Consider the following 21,878-nt stretch of genomic DNA (forward strand, 5'->3'; position numbering starts at 1 on the left):
TGTGAAAGGCACGCAGAGTTCCCATCTAGAGCATTCATCATCTGGTGGCATGTATGAGGACTAAAAAATAAAAAAAATAAAACCAACTTAAGTGGAGTTAAATTCTGGCCCATGGTTCTCATATTTTTAACAGATGCCCAGAAACCATGTGTGTTATTTAAACTCGCAGCACTGGCCAGAATAGAACCAGAAAAGCTCTACAACTTGTTGTTCTCATCGGCCTTCACTGGGTTTGTGTAATCCAAGAGTACACAGTACTGAATCATAAAAGAATAAGTTCCGGGGCTTAAGGTTTTGCTCATATGCTGGGGTCGGGTCTCTTGAATGTTAGTGAGCCGAATGCCAAGTTTGTGAATTCTTGCTTCCACCTCATGCCTCATTAATCCTCTAGAAGACACCCCCTGCCCCTTTACTTCAGTCTTGCAGGTTATTTCATTTGCTTTCTCATTTTTGTCATTGATTTCCCTTATTTCTCTTCCCCCTTTCACTTGGTTCAATTCTAATGAGAAACATAAGTGCCAATCCATACAAACGAGCGCTGGTAGGCCTTACCTTCAACCACTGGCTCACATTAAACACTGGGATTACACTGAAAAGTGTTGCCTGGTACAAGAAACCATCCATTAAAATCGATGTGAGAGAGTGACCACAGATGTTTCACATGGAGGGCATTTTGCGATTCAACTCACATATGCAGTAGAAGCCAGAGGTCAGGTAAAGAAGATAGAAATCACAAATTACTATCATTATCTTGAGATATGATTCTCTTGTGAACACAACTGGGCAAACAAAATCCTACAAAACAGTTATATAGGATCCAGGGCTCTTTATCTGTGTTTGTATATCCTGCCAAATGCGGTACTTATTTTATTCAAAATATCTTAAAAGCCTGTGTCTGAAAGGTTGTGTCTAAAGCCACATATTGCAGTGCGCTCTGGTTGAGTTCTTGCTTATTAAATGTAAAATAAGTATACCGTAAACAATTACTTGCAGAGGCTTTTCCGAGAGTAAAAAAGAAAACACACTGAGCCACAATGTTGTGCTGAAGAATTGATTTATTGAAAGAAAATGTTACTGAAAAGAACAGTCTGAACATAAGATATAGCTTTCTACATTCTTTAGGAAGATAGACCTCCACTTATTCCAAAAGGGATGTTTTCATTCTGATAGTAAAGAGCAGACGTTTCTTTTCACTTCAGATGAACCTCTTTTCTCTTTCTGTAAAGAAACACAGTCATGTTAGCTTATGGTAAATTCAAGATGTAGTGTTTCAACTATTTTTGCGCAGCACCCAGAGTAATGTCTATAACAGAGATGAAAATTATGCAACTCATTATTGTTATTAACTTCTAAGTCTGTTTTTTAAAGCTATAAATGATCTGTATTCTAGAAACCAATTTAAAATGCTAGCCCCGTCTGCACCTTTCACACGACTAATCTTAACCTTTCTCGTTTCCCCTAATCTCCCTGTGCTGCTTCACGATTCCATTCATTCAAGCTACTCAAATCATACCTAGGGAATTGATTCCCATTTGGACAGAACTTCATTGACTCTCTTCCTACTGTCAAAATGGCTCTGAAATCCCAACGGCTTTTGATTGATGGTGGTCACAATTCTCTTGCACACCCATTCCCTTACTTTATCCCTTAGTGTGAACATGTTGAGATGATATATGTAAATATAATAGGTTGTCTATCCTGTGTTTGGACTTTCAATCAATAGCTATCATGCATCCAATTCAGACAAGCTGTATATAATATTTTATACCCGCATTCTATGGGTATATACAGAAATTCTTGTTAAAATATTTATTATTCTTGCTGAATATATTTATTAAACAAACATATTATTAAGATGAGAAAGCACAGTTTGAAAAACATTGATGGAAGTTATAAAAGTTAATAAAGAAAACTAGCAAATATCAAATTATATAAAGCACAGTTAAAAATAAATGTGTTTGAGATGATCATCCCTGGGAATGACTGGAGGGTCATTGATTAAAATTGTCAATAAAGGTTTTCTTCTCATCCAGTGGGTGCTGTGTATTCTGGGTGAGAGGTAATGCATCTTTCCACTCGACATTTCAAAGGGTGAAATTTAAAAAGAAGTCTTTAATGTCCTAGATTCATAAATTGTGATCACCCAAAGAAGTGCTACTACAGATAATTTTCCTCCCATCTCATGCTTCCCCGTGGCAGTGCAACATTTTTGTGAGTGCAAAATCAGGATGATTGTAGCTACAAACAAATTCGAATGCAACCCATAGTAAATTAGCTATAAGTTTGCTCAATGCAATATACAATATGTTTGTCTTAGGTAGGAAGGCAATGTTTACTAAGGGGACATGACACAGATGTAAAAGTTTTTTTCACATAATTTGGCAAGGGCTCCCTGGTGACCTTTGTGGTCCACCTGGCTGCAGCATCACTAAATTTAAAGATGAGGTGGCATTTCTTCCCCACTGTGCACCTTTTATTTATAAGCAATGACGGGCTGTGATTGGTGGCCACATTGCACTGCAAATTGCCAGAAGAGAGGACTGTTGCCTTAAATGCCTTTTTTGTGTGACATTTTGCTTTAAGTGATGCAGATTTATCATTCAGTGCTGTTGATATTAAGACCCTCCAGCTAAAAAGACCTTAAACAATATGCCACATGGACAGGGGAAATACAGATGCCACCGGATTTTATTCTGCCCAGACAATGTTCCCATATCATTACACTTTGCCGTTCAGAATGGTGGGTAGCCAGGCGATACAACCTGTTTTCCAATGTTCCAAGCTGTAAAACTTGCTACATTGTGTTTCAATCTGCAATAATTGTGCCAAGTTCTTCCTTATGGGGGGGAAAGAGCATGAAACTATGTACCGCTGATAATAAGTAATTCAGCCACAGACTGGAGTTTGTTTCAGAATCGAGATTATGGGACACTTAAAATGAGGCAGTAGGTGTTTCTACAGATCACAAAGTGAGATGAATGTGTTTATTACTGTGGTAGCTCCCTACCTTAAGATCCTTCCAGAAGGAGATAAAGTCAAAGGCTAAGCAAACAATAAATAGCAGTGTATTCCAGACTGCAAGTGCACATCAATCAAAGAGTGTGAAATGTTTGTTTCTAAATCTTTTGGGAGTTGCAGGATTCTTCTGCTGGTGTTGATCAAAAGCCACCAGGCCTAGTATGTTTTTTAAGCCACCCCCAAAACAAAATTACACTAATCACCTATGGGATGCATCCATCAGAATGTGTGGCTGTGGTTATAATTTACATGACTACAATGTACTATAATGCACACCTGGATCACCAAGAAGCTCACAGTGGTCAACATGTAGTTCAGAACTAGTTTTACAAAGTGTATCTGAACCAATAGAAACATAATCAGGTGGGAGCTCTACACAGGCTGCTACTGAAAGCATAGAATAAAGAGTTTCTACTGCATGGAAAGAACAAAGTTCCAAGAGTACTAGCCATACTGAAATAAACTGTGACCAACCAGTATTAGCTAGGGATCACAATCTGCACCCAGTTGGCAACATACTGCCCTCAAATGCTTAATCCACATCTTCTGATGCTCAAGCCGTTGTCCTGAAGCGGCTGGAGAGAGAAGAGTAGAGTTTGTCAGCTTTGTTTATATTGTCTCTTCATTTGCTTCCCACTGTTAAATTGAGATTTCTTTTTGAGAAATGTTGGATTTGTTGAAATAGTGATGGAATGTGCTTGATTCCTCATTGACTTTCTGTAACCTAATTTTTTCTCCTGTACATGGCCTCATGCTAAATGAGCATGTGAATAACTGTTTTGCTCTTTATATGTCTAATAACATATTAATAAAGACATGCTTTTTTGGGAGGGTAGGGTTATCAGAACGAATGTAACACTCACAGTGCTAGCAAAGCAATGCGACAGGACTATGTGCAATATTGTGCTATCACAAAAGTGTAGAGCTGCTAGGTTTATTTGTGCACCTGCACTTGAGGTTTGTGCTATTAACACATACTTTGGTGAACATGTTTGCTTTCCTAACCACCATAAATAGTTCTTTCATCTTTTATAGTTCCTATATTTATCAATGCTGAAAATTAGGAAAAAGGTGAAAAAAGTGGTTGTGGTGATTTCTGATTGTTGGCCTCTTGTTGTTTAAAAGAGGGTCCCCCACAAAATTAATAAATATTTCTATAATATTTATTGGTGCATGCATCACATACCTGGTTTCATATTTAACCTTGAGCCGTGGAAGCCTTGGTCGTAGTGGGAGTAGTTGTTGTTGGTGTAGTGGTGGTTGGAGTAGTAGTGGTTGGAGTGGTAGTGGTTGGAGTAGTGGTGGTTGGAGTAGTGGTGGTTGGAGTAGTGGTGGTCGGAGTTGTTGTACGACGATGATAATGATGCTTCTTCTTGTGCCATTTTTTTTCATGCGACTGGAAAACAGAGAACACACAATAAAAATATGATACACTCTAATAAATTATAATACAGATGTACATAACAAGACAGCACACTAAAATCTTTGGAGAAATGTATCAAGGTTTTTGCTCACTAGAGGCACACAAAGCAGAACATACCAACACATTTATATTTCCAGGGACAACACCAGCCTTTGATTTAAGATCTAAAGCACATTCACTGCAGTTAGTCACCCTTTCTGGTACACAAATATAGCTGTGGGTTGGAACCATTCACACCCTCCCCCGCCCAGAAAAAGGAAAATTCAAGGACTGACAGTATGATAGTGTGTGTTGAAAGTTTGAGTCTGTAACAACTGCAATGGGAAACACAGGCCTTCAATGTATTCTGATTACAAAGTGACCTAATTGCGAATGCTTCTGAGATGATCTGCTGCTTTCCTCCACATTATGTAAGTGCAGAATGCAGGAGCCATGATTAAAAACATAAAACACATATTTGCACTGCAGGTTGACTCCTTTAAATGGATGTAGATTTCTGAATTGCAGAATTTCATAAATGTTTACAAAGGTATTCCTTAAAAAGGTCTGATATGTTTGGCTCGTATAGAGTGCTATTTGCATGAATGACTGGACTCTAAATCGAATAATTAGTCACTATGATGAAACAATAGTGGTTAACACTGTTGCTACATCATGAAGAAATCCCAGGCTGCTCCAGCTAAGCCCTGTGAGAGCCTGTCAGAGCGGTGCTGGAAAGCAAGGAGCACAGGTTGTGGACGAGAGGGAAGGCACAGAGCAGAGGGGTTGGGTCGCGGGATGTCACTTACTGTTTTTTTCTTAAATTTGGACAGATCACATAATTTGTATGGTTCTGTATTACTCCTCTGTCCCTGTATAGCAGGTGAATGCAGGGGCAGATGATTTTGGGGTCATATATGACATAAAAGTATAGATGAGTAAAAAACTTAATTACAGTGATATTTTTTCACCTTGGAGAGGTACGTGACATTATAGACAGCTTGAGCTTTGCTCTTGTTCTCTATTTGATATCCCTCTTAACACCTTACTCAAAAAAATCCCCATATTTTATGTTAACCATCTATAATTCTATTTGTTATGTGTGGCTCCTATAGAGTGCCTTTGGCATAAACAACTGGATTCTAAATCCAGTGTTTCACTACTATGAAGTACTAATAAAGGGTAACGGAACTTGTTATCCACTGTTGCTACATCAGAAAATAATTCTCGGCTGCTCTGTCTGGGCTCTCTGAGAGCCTGTCAAAACAGCACCGGAGATCAGTGTGCACACCTTCTTGCGACGATGAAAGGGACGGCATAGAGGGTTGTTCGGAATGGGAGGCAGGAGCCCATGTATTTTGTTTTAAAATTTGGGACATGGAAGAGAGCCCATAGCTTCCTCATTACTCCTCTGTCTCTAGCAGTTGGAAGCAGAGGCAGATGTATTTAGCGGCCAAACACTACATAAAATTATAGTTGGGTTAAAAGGGGTCTATGAGGATACTACCCATCTACCAACTATAATTTCATATATGATATATCTCTTTCATTTGAAGTCTCTATCATAATACCAGACTTTCATTACCCACTGCTATGACAAAACAAGAGTGAGATACAAACGCTGTTTCCCATTGTTGCTACATCATAAAGGAATTCCAGAATACTGCAACATGTAGATGTAGATGTCAAGGTATTTGTAGAGCGCACTGTCACCAAGCGGTTTCCCTGGCGCTATTACTCATACCGCTGTGGAACCCTTCCTGGCTTTCCCTGTGAAGTGTCCACTCCTGGGCACCCCCAGGGTGAAGCCAGGCATCCTAGCGCTGTTGGGGCCGGTGTGGAGGTTAAGAAAGCTATTGCCCAGAGTTGCAGCGTGGGGCCCATAATTAGAATAGGCACCGAGGCGAGCATTGTCAGGTCTGAGGAAATTGAGCCAAAGACCTGCCAATGCGGGAATTGAACCCTGGTCCCAGGCCAGAACTCTGCATCAGGGTCTGCCGCTCTAACCATTGAGCCACACTCCTCCACATTCCTCTGAGAGCCTGTCAAAGCAGCGCTGGTTCTCACATTGTTTTGGTAAGGAAGTGGGAAGAAGCACTCTGGGTTTGGTGGTGAGCAAGAAGCCAGTATTTATTTAGGGGCAGGAAGGGAAGGCCATCTTACGTATGGCTCTCCATTACTCCTCCATCCTTGAGCAACAGATGAAAGCAGGAGCAGATGATTTTGGGGGCCATACATAGCATAAAAATAAAGCTCTGACTGACATTATATCTATCACAAACATTGCTCTTGTTATTATTTGATGCTACTCAGAACCTCTCGGTAAACAACATCCCTGATGTTCACTTTTACCCATCTATAATTCTATATATTAATCACTACTTACAAAGTTGTGAAATGTGCTCCACAAATGGAATGTCTCAGTTTACTAGTGCACATGGGACAATACCCTCCAATGCGTACAATTACATTTTTGATGTTTCTTTCTTTTTTTCCCCAAAGGAAATTATGTTTCACAAGCGATAACGATCTTCTCCTTTTCAATGAGGATTAAAGATGTTGATTTCCCATTCGCCCTCAAGAAAGTGATTTACTAATTTTCTTCACAGGATAAATCTCTCATTATTTTTAAGATTGCAATAGGTCTCATGTATGTCAGTGTAAATATTACCTTATTTAGAAAATCACTGGTTTGTGGGTTGTTTCCAAGATTTCAGGGCATCCCGGTGCTGGAGTGTCCACTCCCTGTTCCTGGGGATCATAATCTTATATTTTTCTGAGTTACTGATTTATTGTCAGATAAAACTGCTTGGAAACAGTGAGCAAGGCTTTCCTCTTTAAATGTATGATCTGTGCTGTCTGAAAATAGCATACTAACTCAGAGAAATATCGGGCTTAATGAATTCCCTTCATGCCCCACAGGTGCCTAAAATAGGTGCTGGAGTCTGAGCTTCACCTCTTAAGTGGACTCATTTAGCCAGATTCAACAGAAAAACACATTAAGACTTAATTTTACATCACTTGCTGACATGCTGCAAATCTGGCCAATTCTCTAGGAATAATGCAAAGAAAAAGCAAGAAAGTGAAATGTCAAAGATCAAACATTGAGTCAGACACAATCTCTCTCGCCCATCTGGGATTACTTTCCAGCGAATTATCAGTGGAGATGTACTATTTTATCTCAAAGAATGTCACAAACAATCCTATGTCTCTAATAGTACTGGCAAACATAGGGCCCGATTCACAGAATGAACTTAAGACTCAATCCTAAACTTACTACTGTTTTGGTATTCACAGATTGCACTTACTACTTTTGGTATTCACAGAATGAACTTACTACTTTTGGCATTCACAGAATGCACTTACTACTTTTGGTATTCACAGAATGAACTTACTCATTTCGGTATTCACAGAAGTTAGGACTCCTAACTTTAGGACTCCTAAATTCCTTCTGTAAATACCGAAAGTCCTAAAATTACGATTTTTCTCAATTTAGTAGTAGTCAAGTTAGGACTACTAACTTTAGGACGCCTAAATGCCTTCTGTGAATACCGAAAGTCTTAAAATTAGGATTTTTCTCAATTTAGTAGTAGTAAAGTTAGGACTACTAACTTTAGGACTCCTAAATGCCTTCTGTGAATACCGAAAGTCTTAAAATTAGGATTTTTCTCAAATTAGTAGTAGTAAAGTTAGGACTACTAACTTTAGGACTCCTAAATGCCTTCTGTGAATACCGAAAGTCTTAAAATTAGGATTTTTCTCAATTTAGTAGTAGTAAAGTAAGGAGTCCTAAATTTACTACTACTAAATTGAGAAAAATCTTATTTTAAGACTTTCGGTATTCACAGAAGGCATTTACGAGTCCTAAAGTTAGTAGTCCTAACTTTACTACTACTAAATTGAGAAAAATCCTAATTTTAAGACTTTCGGTATTCACAGAAGGCATTCAGGAGTCCTAAAGTTAGTAGTCCTAACTTTACTACTACTAAATTGAGAAAAATCCTAACTTTAAGACTTTCGGTATTCACAGAAGGCATTTAGGCGTCCTAAAGTTAGTAGTCCTAACTTGACTACTACTAAATTGAGAAAAATCGTAATTTTAGGACTTTCGGTATTCACAGAAGGAATTTAGGAGTCCTAAAGTTAGGAGTCCTAACTTCTGTGAATACCGAAATGAGTAAGTTCATTCTGTGAATACCAAAAGTAGTAAGTGCATTCTGTGAATGCCAAAAGTAGTAAGTTCATTCTGTGAATACCAAAAGTAGTAAGTGCAATCTGTGAATACCAAAACAGTAGTAAGTTTAGGATTGAGTCTTAAGTTCATTCTGTGAATCGGGCCCATGGAGTGTAATACTAATCAAATAAGTACCACTGGTTTAAGTTGAAATTTTTCCTTCCTTGTATATTGTCTAAGTACCTTAATCATGGTCCAGGTGGTGTAGGATCTAAGATCATTCAATCCTAGTAGCCTGAATATTATCCACAGTCATCCCAGAAAAATATTTTGTAAAGACCGGGAATTTAGATCCAATAAACCAACAAAAAAAATATGCATACAAAGGTAGAATGCCATGGTCACTGCAGGATGTAGGAATCTATTGCAGAATGAATGACTCATACTTACATCACTGTCACTTGCACTCCTCTCATCCCGTTCAAAGGCCTGGAAAGGAGGGAAGATAAAAATTAAGAAGAAACAAAACTTCTTAGACAGGTGTAGTTGGGGTGCAATACAATGCAAGAGCGACACATTTATCAACTATTAACTCAAAGTTAACCTTCACCACTTATCACTTATCAGCTATCCTCTAAACCTGCCTTATTGGTATCACACCGCTGTTCCCTCCATCAGCACCCACGCTGATTCCAAAAGCTAATATTGACAAGCTTTGAATCGCTATCCCGAACATCATCTCAGGCGCTACTCCTTTGACAATAAGCCCTTTGTTATTTACAAAGACTGCAGCATAGAGGGAGATTTTAATTTTGCCATAGACATTTTATTTTTATTCTTCATGTTTGCAAACATGCTCACTCTTTCATATGAAAAAGCTACGGACAAAGATTTTAAGTGGTTTGTGGGAAAGGTGAAGGTGTGACCATGTATTTCAAGGGATAAAGTATTCTCTGGCATACACAATAAGGATATTTGTTATTTACAAAGACTGCAGCATAGAGGGAGATTTTAATTTTGCCATAGACATTTTATTTTTATTCTTCATGTTTGCAAACATGCTCACTCTTTCATATGAAAAAGCTACGGACAAAGATTTTAAGTGGTTTGTGGGAAAGGTGAAGGTGTGACCATGTATTTCAAGGGATAAAGTATTCTCTGGCATACACAATAAGGATATTGCAAGTCACAACTGAATTCAATAACTTTATAAAGGAACTCGGCCTTCCGCCTCATTCCTCTATATGGTTATGGAATTCCTTGGTGACTTGCAATATCCTTATAATGTATGGTAGGGCACATTATCCCTTATATTACACTCTTTGTTTCCCCTTTTAATAAACAGCATTTTGTCCTTGATTCTAGGTGTGTTCTAAAAGAATCTTATGAAGGCACACCTCTAGTATAATAACCTCTTTCCCCTTATCAGCCCGCACTGCACATTAGAAGCTTTAACAACAGTACAGTAATATCACTTATGTTCACTATAGATTTTTCAGAGTGTTTTTTCCGAACACTGATATAAACTGGTGATGTCCACCTGCTGCTTATGTGATTTAAAAATAAAATATTACACACTGCGCATGCCCTATCATCACTTCAAGACTGCTCAATATTTAATGTCATTTTCAAGCACAGGCACATTTTGAAATGCTTCACACAACCAGACAATACAAAAGCATCATTTGAACCCTAAAAGTGCAATAGGACGTGTTTCCAATTCCCATTTTTGGGAAATGGACTACAGCACACATGAAAGTAGGAATATCTGCTTAGCAACAGAAGCACAACAGATTTTTTCACTAAAAGCATTGTAGAGTGAGATTAACAAAGTACTACATGTCTGCTAATGTCCCACACATCACCACTCACCGCAATGCAAACGGCTAAGGCCAGAAGGCAGGACACCACAACCAAGGTCCTCATCTTTTATGAATGGTATCTTCGAGGAAATAAAAAAAAAACGAATGGTTAATAAAGAGTACATTTCTGAAGTACCAGCCATGATCTCTGATAGTGATTGGCAAAACACATGCACCTAGGTTTCGTTATGTTGGAGGTTAAAATTGGCTCCATATTTATAAATGTAACCTATATTCAGCACCACTGGATTTATTATAAATCAAGACTGCTGAACATATATGCATTGTGTGCTTTTACACACAAAGGATAAAGCATAAAAATACTGTCACTGGCAGGAATTGTGTTTGAAAGTTGAACAGCTGGATGCCCACCTTCCTCCTAGGTATGCATTTGTGGATAATTTGGTCCAGAAAGACATGTATTATATGGATTGATCCCAGGTTTTGTATGTGTTATAAGGTACATTGGTGTGGGCTTTTTAGATGTAATTATAAACTGTTTCAATAATGGCTATTCAAGTTTACCCTAAAGTAATTCAAAAGTTATCAAAACCTAAAATCACTCAACTTGTTACCCTTTCATCTAGCTCTGACAAGCAATCTGAAGGTTAAAAGCGATAACTTACCAAGAGGAGCTCGTACAAGGATCGTTTTCTGATGCTTTTGTGGGTGAAGTGGTGTTTGGTGTTACAATTCCTGCACATTTATAGCGTTCGTTTAAGGGCCTGGCTTTAACAGGATTAGGGCTCATTGTGTCACACAGGTTACAGTGGGTGTTAAATAATCCACCCTTGATGACTCCTGCTCTGGTTTCCTTGACTACTGCTTTTAAGTGCAATATTTTGTAAAAACCTCTGTCTTGTTAGATAAACTAGGTATGTAAACGAAACTCCACACTTCTGTTGTTGAAGTTTCAGTGGTCATTCAACCCACAATTTAGGTGTTGTCTGATACTTGTGAGTTCAACAATGCCTTTATCATTTTGAGATAGGTGTCTTTTTGATTCTAGGAACTGGGTGCTGAAACCTACACAGTATTAGAACGATTGATCCCTTGGTATTGTTCCTGTTACTTGCTTACCTTGACAGACAGGGCGATTATGAACTGAATTTAAACTCTAGCTAGGAACACGTGGGTCATAATGTACAGCTCGTTGTCATGGAGGAAATAACAAAAATATCAATTTAGCAAAAAAAGTCAAATCAACAAATAATTCCTGTCCTAGTTTTAATTCTCTAGAGTTACTGTCAATTTCATTAGATGTTACATTATGAAGTTTTAAACAAAATAATTGAGGTAATTAATTCCAAAATATGACACTGTGCTCCATCAATATTTTTCTGAGGCTCTTCAGTTTAAAGAGTGTTTCACAAAACCATCAACTTCATTATTTAATACTGAATAGAAATTATAGTAAACTGGAAAAGTAATTAAAACCACAAGTAGATGAGTGGTGAAATACAGTACAAATATTAATTTTTCTGAAAACAAAATTTACATTTGGATAGATCATGTATTCTACAAAATCGAACATTTCACCAACAATGGTGATTTAAGAAATGGGAAGAAGAATATGCCATAAATGTAGGCTTTCTACTTTTGAGATCAAGTTTAATAAAAACATATACAGAAAAACTAAATATGCAGGGCAAGAAAAGTACCCAATGAATGAATGTGTTTTAGAACAAACCCGATAATGGCAGAATGCTAAAGGACAGGGAGTTTTTTCAGAACGTTGAAATAATTGGACCTCATTTGACAACAATGGCATGGCAGGGGGCAAATATGGCTGATTATAAGTGCATGAACAATGGTTATTTGTACAACTCTGTATTTGGGGTTAACCATTATACCAAGTAAGTAAGAAGACTTGTTGTTAAATGTGTTCTTTCTTGCAAACTAGCTTGCATTCGAATGCCACAAATGGACAACATTTATATTACTAATATCAAAAATTCTTCTACACTTGGCCTGATTCTGAAGCGGTTAGGAAAGCATTCCCACCTAGGGACTGATTCTGATGCGGTTAGGAATGCCTCCTAACGGCATTTGCTCCTTCCAAATCAAAACTGGAATGTGTCTTCCCAACTGAGGGCCCAATTATGATGCGGTTAGGAACATACGCTCCCATTAAAGTCAATGGGAGTCCAACCAAATCGTATCGGGAAGCATCCGGATGCATCATACTCCGTCGGTCGGACTCTCCCGATTCGAGTGGGTCAGAAACCATTTCCAAACCGATTCAGTCGGGAAGTGTTCACACTTCTCCAGAGAGAACTGGTACCCCATTTGTGAGCCTATTTCCTGCAATAGGGAAGTCCTCAAAATCCAACAGGGAAACAGGGAAACATCATGATATTTCCTCTGAAATTCACTCATTCTAGCAATGTGGGTAACTGAGAATTCAAGCTTGTGCATGGCAGGCACCCATGGAAACCTACCAAACTCAGATATTTTCAGAAAGTAGACACTAAGGGGTGGATTCCGATTTTGTCCAGAAAAGGTTCTACACGACACGGACTCGTCAATTTTTCCCACCGAACCGTACACACGCCTCACAGATAGCTAAGTACGATGTGAAGTTTAAAATTTACGACCAACGCAGCCGGAAATTGTATTATAAGTCAGAGTCAGCCGGAAAGGACCCTGATGCGATAGACTCGTACGCGCAATATTTGAGATAGCCAAGCTTCAACCAACGCCACAGACATGTACGCGAACGACTACATGTAGCCAAGCATCAACACGACCCGACAGACTGGGACACGAACGATGCCACATGGCCAAGCATCTATACAACCCCACAGACTCGGACGCGAACGATGCCACATGGCCAAGCATCTACAAAACTCGACAGACTCGGACGCGAACGATGCCACATAGCCAAGCATCTACACTACCTGACATACTCGGACGCGAACAATGCCACATAGCCAAGCATCTACACGACCCGACAGACTCGGACGCGAACGATGCCACATAGCCAAGCCTCTACGCAACCCGACAGACTCGGACGCGAACGATGCCAAATAGCCAAGCCTCTACACGACTCGGACGCGAAGTATGCCACATAGCCAAGCATCTACACGACCCGACAGACTCGGACACGAACAATGCCACATAGCCAAGCATCTACACGACCCGACAGACTCGGACGCGAATGATGCCACGTAGCCAAGCATCTACACGACAATTTACTCAAGAACAAGCATCAGGTGCTGTCAAAACAACAGAAAAAACACTACCAAAAAACGCTTTGTCACCTTTAAAAAAAACAATTTCAATTAATGAGACACACCCACAACTCAACCTATATAAAGGGAGCCAAAACGTCCCAACACCATGTGCTACTTTGACAGACATGCGAGCAGACCACACCGCTAGACAGACAACTCATCTAGCCACCACAAACTTATACATCTCATCCACCAAACAACCTCCACACAACTAGCACCAAAGAAACTCACCTCCACTCACACACACTCACCCTCACCTTCACACACACACACACATTTCCACCAAAACCCATCACCATGCCCCCAAAGAAAAATCCATAGTTCTTAGCTTCTGAGTTTGAAATAATGATAGATGAAATCATCCGACTTGAGCAACAGTTGTTTGGCAGCTTGGCCCAACAGACCTCCCAGTCCCAGAGAACCAAGATGTGGGAGAGGATTGTCAACAAGGTGAATGCCCTTTCACCTACCTTGCGCACAGAGGAGGATATCCGGAACCAGTATTATGATGTTCACGGGAGGGTAAAGAGGCTCATTGCCAGAGAACATGCCCTTAGCACCAAGACCGGCGGTGGACGTCTTAAACCGGTGCATTTTACCACATGGGAGGTGAAGGTGCAGGACCTCCTCCAACAGGAGGCCATAACTGGACTAGCTGGAATCCCAGAAACTGGTGAGTACATGTACAAATAGTCTAATTTCACCCCAAATACACAGCCACAGACACCACAGCAACACATCTTGAATGTAACTTTGTACACACTGTCATGGAACCCTTTAACATGCTGGCCCATTTGTCCTGGGTGGGAGGAGGAGTGGAAGCAATGACTACTGCCACCAGCACACACTAGTCCCACCCACCACCATCCCACTAGAACACACCTGTCACTATGCTGTCCCTGAGAATGAATGCAAATGCCCTTTCAAGATGTCTGACACTGGCCATCGGTGTGGGGAACACAAGGCCCTTTTGGCAGTTGTGAACAACATGACTGCATGCACCACTGTCAGACATCTTGAATGTAACTTTGTACACACTGTCATGGAACCCTGGAACATGATGGCCCATTTTTCCTGGGTAGGAGGAGGAGTAGAAGCAATGACTACTGCCACCAGCACACACTAGTCCCCCCCAGTCCCACAAGAACACACCTGTCACTATGCTGTCCCTGAGAGTGAATGCAAATGCACTGTCAAGGTGGCTACACAGGGCCATCATGTACACAACTTTGAAAAAATTACTGCCAGTCCTTGGCCTACTCACACAACTACAGACCATAGCCTTATCTGTACATTCCACACACTGACAGGTAAAGATTAGTCACATGTGCCCTCAATGTGCATGCTGCAAATGTGTGTGGAGGACAGGAGACACTCTAATTAACAGTCACACAACATAACACAAAACACACACAGAAAAACACGCATCAGGACAATGCCCACGGACAGTAGATGTGAGGTGTAGTACAAGATGGCTGACACTCTAGAGTTGTGTCATGTGCACAAGGCATTGTTGTGTTTTACATTGTAACTCAACATCAGTCAGCAGTGTTGGCATCCTTGAAAACTACCACCGTCACTGTCATTGATCCTCTGTCAATGATGAGTAAGCTGGTCTGTTTGCCATTGGAAAGTGGGGTAGAAGTCAACACAGTCTAACTCAAGCACTAAAAAAACTGTACCTCACAGCTCTGACCATGAAAAGGCATATGACCATCCTTGGGAAACTTCTCTGTCCATGGAGAACAAGTAGAATGCACATGAAGAGATCATGTGCAAAAGTATGCAGCAACAAAATGTACTACAGCAAGATATTCACATGTGTGCAAAGTGATGAGAAATATCAACACAAATATGTCTTCTCACATTGCATGTAACAGTGACAATGATTCACAAAGGCAAGCACATATGCACAATTCAGGCTAAACATCAGATTGGTTACAGTCCGTAGGTCATAGTGAAAACACTGATGTGTCACATAACAACACAACTGGCTCATGCACAGTGTGACACTTGACAAACAATTACTACAAACAGTCAAGGATAACAATACATGCACATTGATGCACAGAGCTGGACATGATCAGGAAAGCACATGTTTCCAAAATCACAATGTTCGATTAACAAATATCTCAGTGTCAGTGTCTGTGACAATTGATGAGTATAAATAAGAAGGAAACGCTACATTATCCACAAGACCTACACATTTGTCTCTGTATGACACCATAACATCTGAAAATACACAACTAACATTGTGTCTTTCTACTACCCACAGGCACTCTAGAAAAAAGGCCATCATCAGGAGAAGATTCTGAGTCCTCCAGCAGCTCCAGCACAACGTCGGACACTGAGACCTCCAGTGGGGTAGACTCTCACATCTCCTCTGGTGATGGAAACCAACCTGGCACCTCTGGTGTGGGTCAGCATGCAGCACCAGTACAATCACCAGCCCCAACAACCACTCCTGCAACATCCATTAACATCTAGGTGCCCCGGATCCCCACGGACACAGCCAGACAACAAAACCCTGGGAGCAGAGCGAGACAGCCCAATCTGGATTTTGCAGGAAATACCAGCCATGTCAACAATGAAGGAGGACACGAGCTGTCAGTGCGTGCAACACCAGGCAATGTCTGTGCGAGTAGGGTAAGGAGTGGTGTGAGGGTGCATGGTGGGAGGACACGTCCCAAAGCTGGTGTTGGAGATCAAGCTGACCCCGATTTAGAACGCATCTTCGATGTATATCGTGAATGCATCGGAGACTTTGGCCAGGTTGTGGGGATCCTCAGGGACATAAAACATCGGCAGGCTGCACATTCTGACCGGATGGACAACCATATGGAACGTGTGGACCAACACATGGACCGTATGGAGTACAACTGGTCAAAAATAGACAATCGCAGTGCATAGGGACATACTTACATGCCTACGCCAGATAACCACAAACATTACCCCATCTCCCCGCGTGCACTCTACAACTGTTGCTTCAACATCGGCAACTGCCACTGGGAGGGATGAGGAGTCTAACGTAGAGACACCTCCACCGCAGCAGCCTGATACCAAGGGTCCCACCCCACCAAAGAAGAGGAGGGGCCGTCCAAGGAAGGATGGCAAGTGAGAGACTGATGTACATGCATCTCCCCCCCCGGAACTACATAAATGCTCTGGATATCCTCCATTGTGTGCAAATACTTCACTTTGTTGACAGTCCCTGGACTCTCCCACATGGGATGGAGCGCATACGTTGGACTAAATGCCAAAGTGACTGTGGACTTTACCCGGAACAATTTTCATCTGACAACACTTTCAACTCCTGTGCTTTTTAACATTGGGAATGCTATCACCTTTACCTGTTAGATTTGTTCACATGCAATTCAAATTCACACAATCCCTGTGTCATCTTTGAATAATACACTGTACCCACCCATTAAATCATCAACAGTACCACCTGGCACATGTCTCACTATGAGGTGCATGAGTTCTGTGTTAGGGATTCTTCTCATACAGAAGTATGCACAACAAAATAGGCCGTTGTTGAAGGATGGTTGGACATCAGTTGCACATCAGAACACACAATCCAATGACCCACTACCTCTAGTGTCTCATTTGCTCAACAAAATACATAGAAGATACACAATGATTCTACCACCCAGTAGCCAGAAATAACAACATCTCCGAATCAAGGTACCAATGCACACATCAAGCTAACTCACCCATGCTTGTCCACCAAATCATGAATCAGAGTGTGTGTAACGTCCTAGAATTTACTTTTGAGAAAGAACAATTTCTGACTGTTGTCCTACAATGCAGCATATGAGCTACCCCAGCAGCAGAACACATGATTCTCAAACAATATACATTTCCATGAATAAACATAATACTATAGGTGAAATGTGTTTACAACCTCTGTGTGGAAAGCACCACCCTCCCTGTGATGGTTACATATTCAACAAACCATTGAAGAACTCTGTGGCAATACGAGTTAACCGCTCACCTCAGAAAGTAGCAGTACTGGTTACAGTATTTGCACAGCAAAGCACTGGTGCATATATGTAGATCTTCCATCTGTGTAGATTATTGCCCTGTGCGTCAATTTAATGCAAGTGTTTCACTTATGTGTTAAAAAGTGTAGCATTTCATGGCTAAACTATCCGTTTTGACCAGATCTACCATTACAAAGAGTCTTGTTTTTCAAACTTGTGGTGCAGCGCTACAACAGTTCAAAATGATCTCATGTGGACTCAAAGGCATCATGCACAACAATCATAGAAAGAATGTGTGCTAAAATGTCACATCCAAAGCAAAAGTGTTAGCTTGGCTCCGGTTACTTTAGCATAATATAGCATGATCCTCGGGACCAGCTTACTTTTCAACTACCGCCTCATGAAGAAATGTAACATGACACATACCAGAGATAGACATGCAAGGTCAGCACTACACGCATAGCACATGCAACATTTAAACATTGCACACGCTGTTGTTAAATTAAACCACTGAACCGCAAAAAGACCATTGTATAATGAAATGAACACCATGGCAGAAAAACTTGATATAAACAGTTGTAGCATATTTTTGCAACAAACAAGGCAAAGATCAATGTGTGTAACAGGTTTATTACACAGGCAGAAGCTCTGCTCAACACAAAAGCAAACTGATTACAGTTCCAATTTTCCAAATAAACAAAAGAAATGACAAATCTGACCAAAAAGATAGTCTGTCAGAGAGTACTGGTCCAAATTGAAAATCCATTATGGAACAGCGTTGTGTGTACCCACACAACAGCCAAAGGAGCCTGTGAAGGAAAGACATAGTACAGTCTTAAATGCAACTTGCCATGATGACTGATCCAATTATTGACTCACTATTGTTGATTGTAAATTCTGACCAAAAGCTAGGAGTAATTTCAACAATGTAGTGGAGACCATCAAAATTTAACATGCACTGCCCAGCAGCAATAACCCTGTAAATTAGCATACCCACACACATATCACAACATATTGTCCAACATACACACATCACGGTTCGGAAAGGCATCATCAGGCATTTTTGCACACTTACACTCAAGTAAAGAAGTTGTTAATGAGCTGTCTCCTGACATCCACCTCCTCCTCCTTCTCCTCCTCATCACTGGCAAGGTGCCCCAGGCCTGGATCCTCCCATGATGGACGACGTTGGTCCCTGTCATCCTGGATGAGCGGTAGCTTATTCCTCACAGCCTTGTTGTGAAGCATGCAACACACTGTAATGATTTTGAACACTTTCTCTGGGTAATATTGAAGGGCACCTCATGTCCAGTCTAGGCAGCGGAATCTGGTCTTCAGCCGCGCAAATGTGCACTCAATCACACGCCTGGTCGGTCCATGTGCTCTGCTGTAACGGACATCAGCAGGTGTTCCTGAGTGGTGTCAGCAACCAGGGCATGTTTGGGTATCCAGAGTCTCCTACATTTATCAAATATGAATGATCAGTTGAGCAACAACAGGGTACAACATGACAGACAATGATCACACAACTGACATAGACAACTTGACTCACCAACAAGCCAGACATGCTCATTTATGAGCTGGGACATCAGCTAGGGGATCCGACTAATCCTCATTATGTATGTGTCGAGGCAGATTCTGGGAAATGCACACATACATGGGAGATGATCTGGTCCGCCAGACATGCCACAAGTGCATTTATTGAATGAAAGTGTTTACGAATCCTGTAAACCTGTTCATGGGCTTGTGGTGTAACCAAACCCACGTGTCCCATCAATCGATCCAATCACATGTGGCATGTGTCCCAAGGCATAAAAGTCATCCTTAATGGCACGGAACTGTGGCAGTGTGGGAAAATATATGTACAGGTTGAGGAACCTCAACATGGCCTCACACACATCCCGGAGCACTCAACTGAACATCGTCTGGGACTTACCACCAGCATCAGACACAGTAAATTAGAACGAACCAGTGGGAAAAAAATGTTGTGCCGCTATCACCTTCACCTTGGGGGTCAGGGCAAAGGGATATGTGCGCCCAGATAGCAAGGTCTGTCAATTCTGAAATTAATGTCCTCATGAAGCTGTATTTCCTCATGCACTCACGCTTCACCATGGTTTCAAGATCCGGGAAGGGTCTGTGGACATTTGGTGCCCTGGGAAACACATGGCAAAGTATGTACACATATTACGCGCTAAATGAAACATCAAGTAATACAAAATCAACAGATTGCGTTGCACTTACAATGATGACACAGTGAAATCAGATGTCTGAGGTTGACCTAATCCAAAAATGACAGCAATGTGAGCATGAACATACACACAATTATGTCATGTTTTACAAAAGAAACAGTGCTATACTGTGACTATTCGCAGTTCTCTGTCACTCCCCATCTGATCAATTGTAACAGACCCAACACACACAATTAAGTATCAGCCATAGTTTCTTAGGTCAACTAGCTCATGGATTTAATGTACACTGACATGGACAAGGTCTTACAACCTCACAACAACACTACATACAGACAGCTTGTCACCATGCACAAAACTGTCATGGTGTGGACATTGTCATGATGTGATGTATGATCTACACAACACAATGATCCCCTGGGACAGTGGCAAAGCATAGGAGGATGATCTGTGAAGTGGTCACTCACACTAGACATGTCCCTCACAAACACTGCTATAGTTGCACTGTAAGCTAGGATCATAATGTGAGTAGTCTTGTCTTTTGTCTCTGTCCCATTTGACATGTGTTAAACTCCATCCAAACAGGGCATAAAGCATGCCATTATTCATACATACATTGTCTGAATTGATGAGTGGGCATTGCATGTATGTGTGAGCCAACTTGTGATGGAGCAGGATTGACAGATTGCATGCCCAGAACAGGGTTGTACGATGCGGGTGACTATTGCATGGATGCTTCTGCCACATCTTGACCGACCCAGGCTGACAGATTGCATGCTTGATTCAAAGCTGTTCGACGTGAGTGAGTTTTCAAAATACGCATCTGCCACATCCTGACGAGCCGGTCTGACAAATTGCATGCTTGATTCAATGCTGTTCGACGCGGGTGAATTTTCAAAATATGTGTCTGCCACATCCTGACCCTGCCGGACTCACAGATTGCATGCTTGATTCAATGCTATTTGAGTGCTGGACCTGCATATTTTGACCCCAGAAACAGAGTGACTCCAAGAGCTAGTTGGATGGCCTCCTGATCTGAAGCCTCAGGGACATAACAGGTTTCCAGTCTACCCTGCCAAGTGGTGCCACCCAGCCTGAACCCTTGCAAATGGGTCTAAGGCATTTGCCAGGCCCTTTGGATCCAGCAGAAAGGTCTCATCTTCTCTGCTGAGTACCTCATCCCCGAGCACAACTGCCATATCTTCTCTACTAAGGGCTTCATCCCCAAGCAGAATGGACGTATTACTGCCGCCACGTGGATTGGACCTATCACAAGGACTCACATCACCCCTGCAGCCTGCGTTACCTTTGAAAGTGCTATTGCGCAACACACCCTGGGCGCAGTGTCTCACATCTCTCGTCAATGGCAGCATAGATTACTACGACGGACACAACATCGATGTAATAAATATTGATGTAAAAACTATTGAGTAAAAAATATAGACAACAAAAATATTGACTCCTATACTTAAACAGGTATGTTTAAGTATAAACAGGTATGTACAAAAATATATCGACTAAAAAATATCGATGTAAAAAATATAGATGTATAAAATATCTACTTTTATATAAATATCAAATGAAATAATATATATTAAATATATTAAATATTAAATTTAATTTTAACAAAATAAGATAAATGTAATATACATTTTAATGAAATATAAGAAATGAACACACAGACATAATTATTTAGACAAATATATTTACTCTAAAACAATTAAGAAACTATTATTTTTCATTTTTTTAAAGTTAAAAATGATATAAAAAATAAATATATATATCAATGATTTAAAAAAAATCTATAATAAATTAACTATTAAAAACATATTTCAACTTAAATTTCACAATACAGTCAGTGCAACAATAGGGAAAGTGTTGGATAGCGGAGGGGTAAAATGTACTATTCCCACTCCAGTGAATGGAACAGTAGAGAAAGTGTTGGATAGCGGAGGGATAACAATTACTATACCCACTACAACAGTTACAAAACTTATATAAATAAATACATAAT

At 40.6% G+C, this 21,878-nt stretch overlaps 1 long non-coding RNA gene across 1 annotated transcript; it reads right to left on the reverse strand.

Annotated features, from left to right (window-relative positions):
* Positions 1-4,204: 4,204 nt before the first annotated feature.
* LOC147727598 (uncharacterized) lies at positions 4,205-11,140 on the reverse strand. Its single transcript, XR_015309499.1, has 4 exons — positions 11,083-11,140; positions 10,467-10,536; positions 9,045-9,083; positions 4,205-4,414 (listed from the first exon to the last, which is right to left on the reverse strand). It is a non-coding gene; the product is annotated as an uncharacterized LOC147727598 (long non-coding RNA).
* Between the last annotated feature and the right edge of the window lie 10,738 nt (positions 11,141-21,878).

This window comes from Lissotriton vulgaris, chromosome 3_1 (assembly GCF_964263255.1).
Source record: "Lissotriton vulgaris chromosome 3_1, aLisVul1.2, whole genome shotgun sequence".
NCBI classification, from domain to species: domain Eukaryota; kingdom Metazoa; phylum Chordata; class Amphibia; order Caudata; family Salamandridae; genus Lissotriton; species Lissotriton vulgaris.